The sequence below is a fragment of the Gordionus sp. m RMFG-2023 genome, chromosome 1 (assembly GCF_954871325.1).
Source record: "Gordionus sp. m RMFG-2023 chromosome 1, tfGorSpeb1-WG-v2, whole genome shotgun sequence".
NCBI classification, from domain to species: Eukaryota; Metazoa; Nematomorpha; class Gordioida; order Chordodea; family Parachordodidae; genus Gordionus; species Gordionus sp. m RMFG-2023.
In genome coordinates this window covers 3,391,648-3,398,633 of record NC_088775.1, presented here as the reverse complement: position 1 = coordinate 3,398,633, position 6,986 = coordinate 3,391,648, and positions in this window count along the sequence as shown.

Here is a 6,986-nt window from a genome sequence, read left to right as displayed (position 1 = left end):
ATTCTTTTCTACTAACTTACCTCGTGTGAGTAGAAAATATAAAAAAAATCTAATAAACACAGCTACCTAAACAATATATTCTTCGTTCGACTAATTTCAGACACCCTGTTATAGAGGTCTGCATTCATTGGGCGGGTTTTTCGCTCGCCCACGCCCATGCCCGCCGATACCTTGAATGGACATGGTCGGATTTTTAAAACATTTTTCAACATCAGGCGAGCGGCGTGTAAATTTTCGATATTTTTCAAGCGAAATGAGCAGAACGGACTTCAATTTATTAAAAAATAATCGTTTTCATTTTATAACATTGCATATTATTATATAAGGTTTAGTTTTAATAAAAATAAATACATTTGAAATGAATAAATAAAAAGCCAAACCAGCCATTAAAACAATTTTTAAACCATAGACCGGCCAGCGGGCTAAACCAAATTTATAGATAAATGGACGGGTGGGCGGAAAAACAACGAGTGAACGAGCTTTTTGGCTAGGAACCGGCCCGTTGCAGACCTCTTATATATTTGGACTACAAGCACTAAATGTATTCAAAACACAACAGTTACGTTTTGATCAACCTCAAACGAGAGCTATTATCTACGGAATATTGTTTTTTTTTGACCCCTCATATACGGTTAGCGCGAATCGGTGGGTAGTATAATTTTTGGCCGCCGCGATTTCGCGCTAACAAGGAATGCAAGGGTCAGCTGATTTTAAATATTACGGAGAGCCGCTAGATTTCGTTAATAGATGGTTCCAAACCATTCTGCCATCTACGGGCAAAAGGTTCGTAATATTATGTTTTTTCTGCCCAAAATATGGGTGGTTTGTAGTTTTAGAAAATTTGAGCCGTTTAAGCAAACTTAAATTTTTTTTATTTGTTTAATTTTTAAATATGATATAGAGATTTATAGTATACTTTTTTTAAGGACGTTTTCTTCTACTAATGTTCATAAAATTAAAACGGGTTTATAGCGGTTATACAGTGCTGAAAATGTAATTTAAGATTTTTTTTTTTGTAAATAATGGTTATATAATTTAAAAATATAAATATTTTTTTTTGTAAATAATGGCGATATAATTTTAAAAAACAATTTAAATTTAAAAAAAAAAAATGTGACCCGGTAAAAGTCTTGAAACATTTTGTCCTAAATCTCTGGAATTCGAGATCGGGTAGGACCCGTGCCGCGTGCTGGGATCTAGCTATAGGTCACTATCGGCCGTAATTTTTTAAATTCAATCTGCATGTCAGCTGACACTTTTTTGAAAATTTTTATAAGATCCATAAAAGAACCATCGATTTCGAAGCCATAAAGACTGATAAAAGATTCCATCTTTCTTAATTTCTTCTCTTTTTTTAAATTCTCTATTTTTATTCGTCTCCCCCTTCCCTTTCTTTATGTCTATCTAAGGTTAAAAAAAACAAATAAATAAATCATAAAACCGGTATTTTGATATTTTTAAAAAATACCCGGGCCGGGTCTGAAATTTTTTTTAATAAAAATATCCGGGCCGACTAAAAAGATAAAATCCGGGTCGGGCTTTGCAAATGGTACCTCTGCAGGTCTTTGAAATAAATAAAATATGAAAGTGTTTACTCCGAAATAAGTTTCATCTTTATTAGAGCTTTCATCTGAATATTTAGAACTCGTCCAACTTGTTGTAAGGACAACAACAAAGTATAGGATAAATATAAAATAAAATGGTGTCTTCATATTCCCAAATTTAAATGTTTTTTTTTAAAAAAAAATTGATTTATTGATTGATTGGGTATCGATTATCGGTTCTTAAAATTAGATAAATTTGTTGAAGTCCAATATCTTATTGATTTTTTTATCATTTAAAAAAAAAAATTCTATGACCATCAAAAAATTTTTTAAATAAAAAGACAATAATTAAATAATTTATTCATGTACTTTCTTAGTTTTTTGTCCAGTTAATTTATTATATTTAAAAAAATTTTTTTTTTATAAAAAATAAAAAATCACAAAATACACCTATATTTGTCCACTTCAATCTGGCATTTTTTGTACTGTATTTGTCGTATGTAAATTTTACCCCTCTTGTTTCACTAATCGTTAAAAAAAATATGATGAGTTTAGAGATTATAATTTTAAATATGGGGTTGTAAACAAAAATTAGAAAAATTATGCGACATAATTATAAGGTATTTTTATTTAATAATTTAATTAATAAAAATCTTTGTTTTTTATTTAATTCTATGGTTTTTTATTTTTTTTAATCTTTCGAAATCGTTAATTAAACCAGGGGTTCGAACCGAACCGAACCGCAAAACCGGAATGAACCGTTATGATTTTCTGAACCGTAACCTTAACCGAACCGTTATGAAGAAAATATTAAAAGAGCGAACCGAACCGTTATAAATATTTTTAACCGGTTTAAACCGGTTCAAAACGGTTTTAAAAATAATTAATTTTAAATTATTAACCTAAATTTAAAATTTTAATCTTCCTTGGGGGCATTTTTTAAATTGGTGATTTCTTTTCAAATTAAATATTTCCATATTATCAACATTATATATCAAATTAAATATTTTTATATTATCAACATTATATATCAAATAATACCAGGTTTGTTGTTTTTTCTTTAAATACTTAATTTATAAGATATTAGACAATTTATCTGTTAATTAGATAAGATATCTTAAAATCAGACATAATTATTCTTGGCTAAATTAAATTTTTTATCTCATTATAAAAACTTGGATCATAGAATTTAAATGACAATAAATAAAATAGTCAAAAATATTTTAATGATATAATAATTTTTTATTTATCATCATTGTTTTTTTAAATTCAGAATTCTAATATTATAAATTATTTATTATTATAATATGTTAGTTAGCATTTACCATTATCATATATGCAAAATAAAAAAATATGATTAAAGAATGGCATTTGTAATGAATATTTTTCTAAATCTGTATTTTTAAATAATAAAAATCTTACTATAAATCGTTTAAATAAGTTAATTAACATTGCATTAAATTATTTTTATACTTTTATTTATTTATTAATGTGTTTTATATTTAAATAAACTTACAGTGAATTAAAAATAGGAATTACATTTTGATGTTAAACTAAATATAAATACTATAGCTTAACTTAAATTACCTATTCTGTCATATTATATTAACATCTAACAGAAATAAAGTACTGACCAATTTTCATATAATATTGTTTTACAATAATTTCTTATTAATTGATATATTCAAAAAAAGTTTATCTTAGTTTATATAGAATATATCAGAGTGGGTAATTTGAATTAAACTATACTAGTTATATTTAGTTTAACATCAAAATGTAATTCCTATTTTTAAATGTAAGTCTATTTAATATAAAACACAAATAAATAAAAGTATAAAATAATTTAATGCAATGTTAGTTAACTTATTTAAACTGAAGATTTATAGTAAGATTTTTATTATTTAAAAATACAGATTTAGAAAAATATTCATTACAAATGCCATTCTTTAATCATATTTTTTTTTATTTTGCATATATGATAATGGTAAATGCTAACTAACATATTATTTTAATAATAAATATAGAATTATGAATTTTAAAAAAAATATGATTTTTATAAATAAAAAATTATTATATCATTAAAATATTTATTGCTGACCATTTGATTTATTGTCATTTAAATTCTATAATCCAAGTTATTTAAAAAAATTAAAATGAAGGTAAAATTGTTTCTATAGCTTTGTTAGTAGTCTTGATATTAAAAAATTTATAATAATCAAATTTAGTTCCACGAATCTACCCCGCGAATTCTTAGTTGAACAAAGCTATGATGGTGTCTCAAACATCAGTGAAAAGATCATAGGAGTACAGGCTTTTAAAGCTGAGTTCTCAAGGACAGCCTTTATTTGGTGTTATTGTTATTGCTTAAATCGAATCATTGTTCGATTACAATTGATAAGATAACTTAGAAATGTTTTAGGGATCTTAGCCAAGATTCACGTGTATTTTAATAGTGTTCAAATATATAAAGTGCTCAAAGCATAACAGGGTGTAATTATTTTTTACGCATCAAGAATATTACTCGGTAACATTATCTTACTTGTTTAGATTTAAAATGTTTATTTTATATTTATAGAAGCTGGCTATCATCATATAAAGCTATTGTAAAACTTTTTCTACTATATAATACTTTGAATACAGTTTTGAAAAATTTAAAGGATTCTGGAGAATCCGCCAATTCTACTATGACTAGTGCTATTGTTTTTTAGAATAGAATTGGATAAAAAATTACTGATTACAAGCTTGGCTTGTACAAAAATTGTAAACCATTTCGACTAGGTTTTGCAATAAATAAAATTCCTAATTAAGTTGAGAGTGTATGATAAATTATTGTCTTGTATTATTTTTTAATCCTAATAGATAATAATACTGAATATGTGAATTTTTTTTTCAAAGGCACAAGATTTTTATGACGGGGAGATATCTGCCTTTTGATTCTGAAGGTTCCGGACTTCAAACATTACAAACCAAAAAGGATGAGGTGTATATATAGTGATCTTCATCGGGCCTAATTTTTCAAGCCCGCTCAGCCCAAAATTTGTTTAAAAAAATTTTGCTCGGCCCGGCTAGAACCCGAAATTTTTTCTAAAACATTTTGCCGGCCCTGCCCGAATGTTTAAATATAGAAATTAATTTTTTATGATTACTCAAAATAAAAGATGTATGTTATATGGTGTCTAGTTTCTATAAATAAAATTAAATATTTATATTTTACATAAAATAATTCAACATAAAATTGATAAATTTAGATATATTTTTTAAAAAAAATCCAAAACCCGACCCGGCCCGAATTTTCTTAAAAAATATAAAGCCCGACTCGGCCCAAACAGGCTTCGGGCCCGGCCTACTTTTGCAGATCTCTAGTATATACTTTTATAATTAAATATAATATTTTATTTTAACTAAAAAACCAGTTTATGCTACATTCGATCTGACATTATGCAGTTTAATGAAAGATTCAATAATAAATAATAGGAAATTTTTAAATCAAAGATAATTTTTTTCCCCAGGGTCCTTAACTTTTATTTATAACTTTTTGGTTACGGTTCTTATATATTTTTTTATAAAATTTCGGTTCAGTTAACTGTAAAGGTTTATAAAGGTTCATTACGGTTTGAAAATTTTTTTAAAAAATTATTTTTTATTGAAGCGACACCATTCTATAATAATTTTATTTTTGAATATTAATTATTAAAATTTTTGCCATCACTTAGGTTAAATATATTGTTTTATAAAAATAGATGGTATTAATTAATTTTTTTATTATAAGTATTATATCTATGAATAATATATATAAAAAAAATATAAAAGAGTCATAAACTTATTTTTAAATATATTATTCGAACTTATAAGCAATATATTTTTATAATAAGTGAATTCATATTTGTTCGTTGTGATGATAACACAAATTTTAGCTCCGAAAAGGCCTTTTCAACAGAAACTTATATTGCTGGAACTGCAATTTCTATAATAGCTAGTATATAAATCTGTGTCATATTATTATTTAAAATTATTAATTTAAAAAAAATTATTTTGTTTAATATTTATCAAATTTATAAATAGTCGCCTGATTTTATAATCACATGTAAAACTCGTAATCTCTTTGTCTCAAAAAAAAAGTATAAGAGTGACTAGATTTTATAATAATGATTACTTTTATGACTTTTTATTTTTTTTAAAATATATTTGGTCAATAAAATTTGGAGTTGAAAATTTATTCATTTTAGTTTTAGTTGTGTTGGTTAATTATGTGATTTATAAAATGGCGTTTTACTACTGGTAGATTTTTTATAGTATATTCACAATAACGGTTAGAGTTTTTTTATAATATATAATTATCATAATCTGAATATTCAATTTTTTTGATTCCCAATACATAAAAATTGATGATTTTTTAGATTAATTGAATAAATGCAATTAAATCGAAAATTAGTTATTTAGATATTTTGTATACAGGAATATATATAAAATAAGAATATGGCTATAATGCTATAAGAAATAAATGTAAACAAAATAAGAGGTCAAAGCAGACAAATATTGTAAAATTATGATATTGATAAACTAATTAGAATTCATCATCGATTTGTAAAGTCACATCATATAGATATTATTGGTATTATGATATCTCGCACCTAAAAAATAATATAAAAAACGGATTGAAACAATTTGCAAACTTACTTTTAAAGACAACCCAAAATATATTTTTAATATACTCAAATGCCAAAATTCATCAAAATTAAAACCTTATAAATTTGGTCATTATAAAAAGATTAATGACACCCTTCTATCAAACTACTAATGAGTAGGTGGTGATATTATACTTAAATTAGTTAAATAAATAAATCAAAAATTTACAAATTTTGGTTATTTAGATATTTTGTATAATATAATAGAGAAAATAGGAATGATCTAATACTATATGAAGCAGTTAATAGATTGTGGTTCAATTTAACTCATAGGAAAATTAATATACACTTCTTATGGATATTGAGCAAATATTTTGATCATTTAATAATTATAAATAACGAGGCAGATATGGAATACACTAAAAGGAAAAGAATGTAAAAAAATAATTATTTATTTTATTTTGGTTGAAACCTGTTCAGACAACCATTTTTATAAAGGTTTTTTTCTCACTAGGAGTCCTTGCTTTGCACATTGAGGATATCTGAAAATTTTATCATTTAAATTTAAGTCAAGTTGAAAAAGTGTCACCGCTTCTAAATGAGGTTAAAGAATCTAAAGATTTGTCAAATTCTGGGAATTGTAAATTTATTTTATTAAAATATTTATATTAATGCATTATTTAGCTTCTTCTTATGATGATGATCATGATTCTGAGACTTATGATTCAGACTGGAAAAATTTGTATTTTACCTATTCGTTTACTTTAAAAATTCCCTGCGTTCCCTAATTTATTAATTTTAATTATAATTACCATTT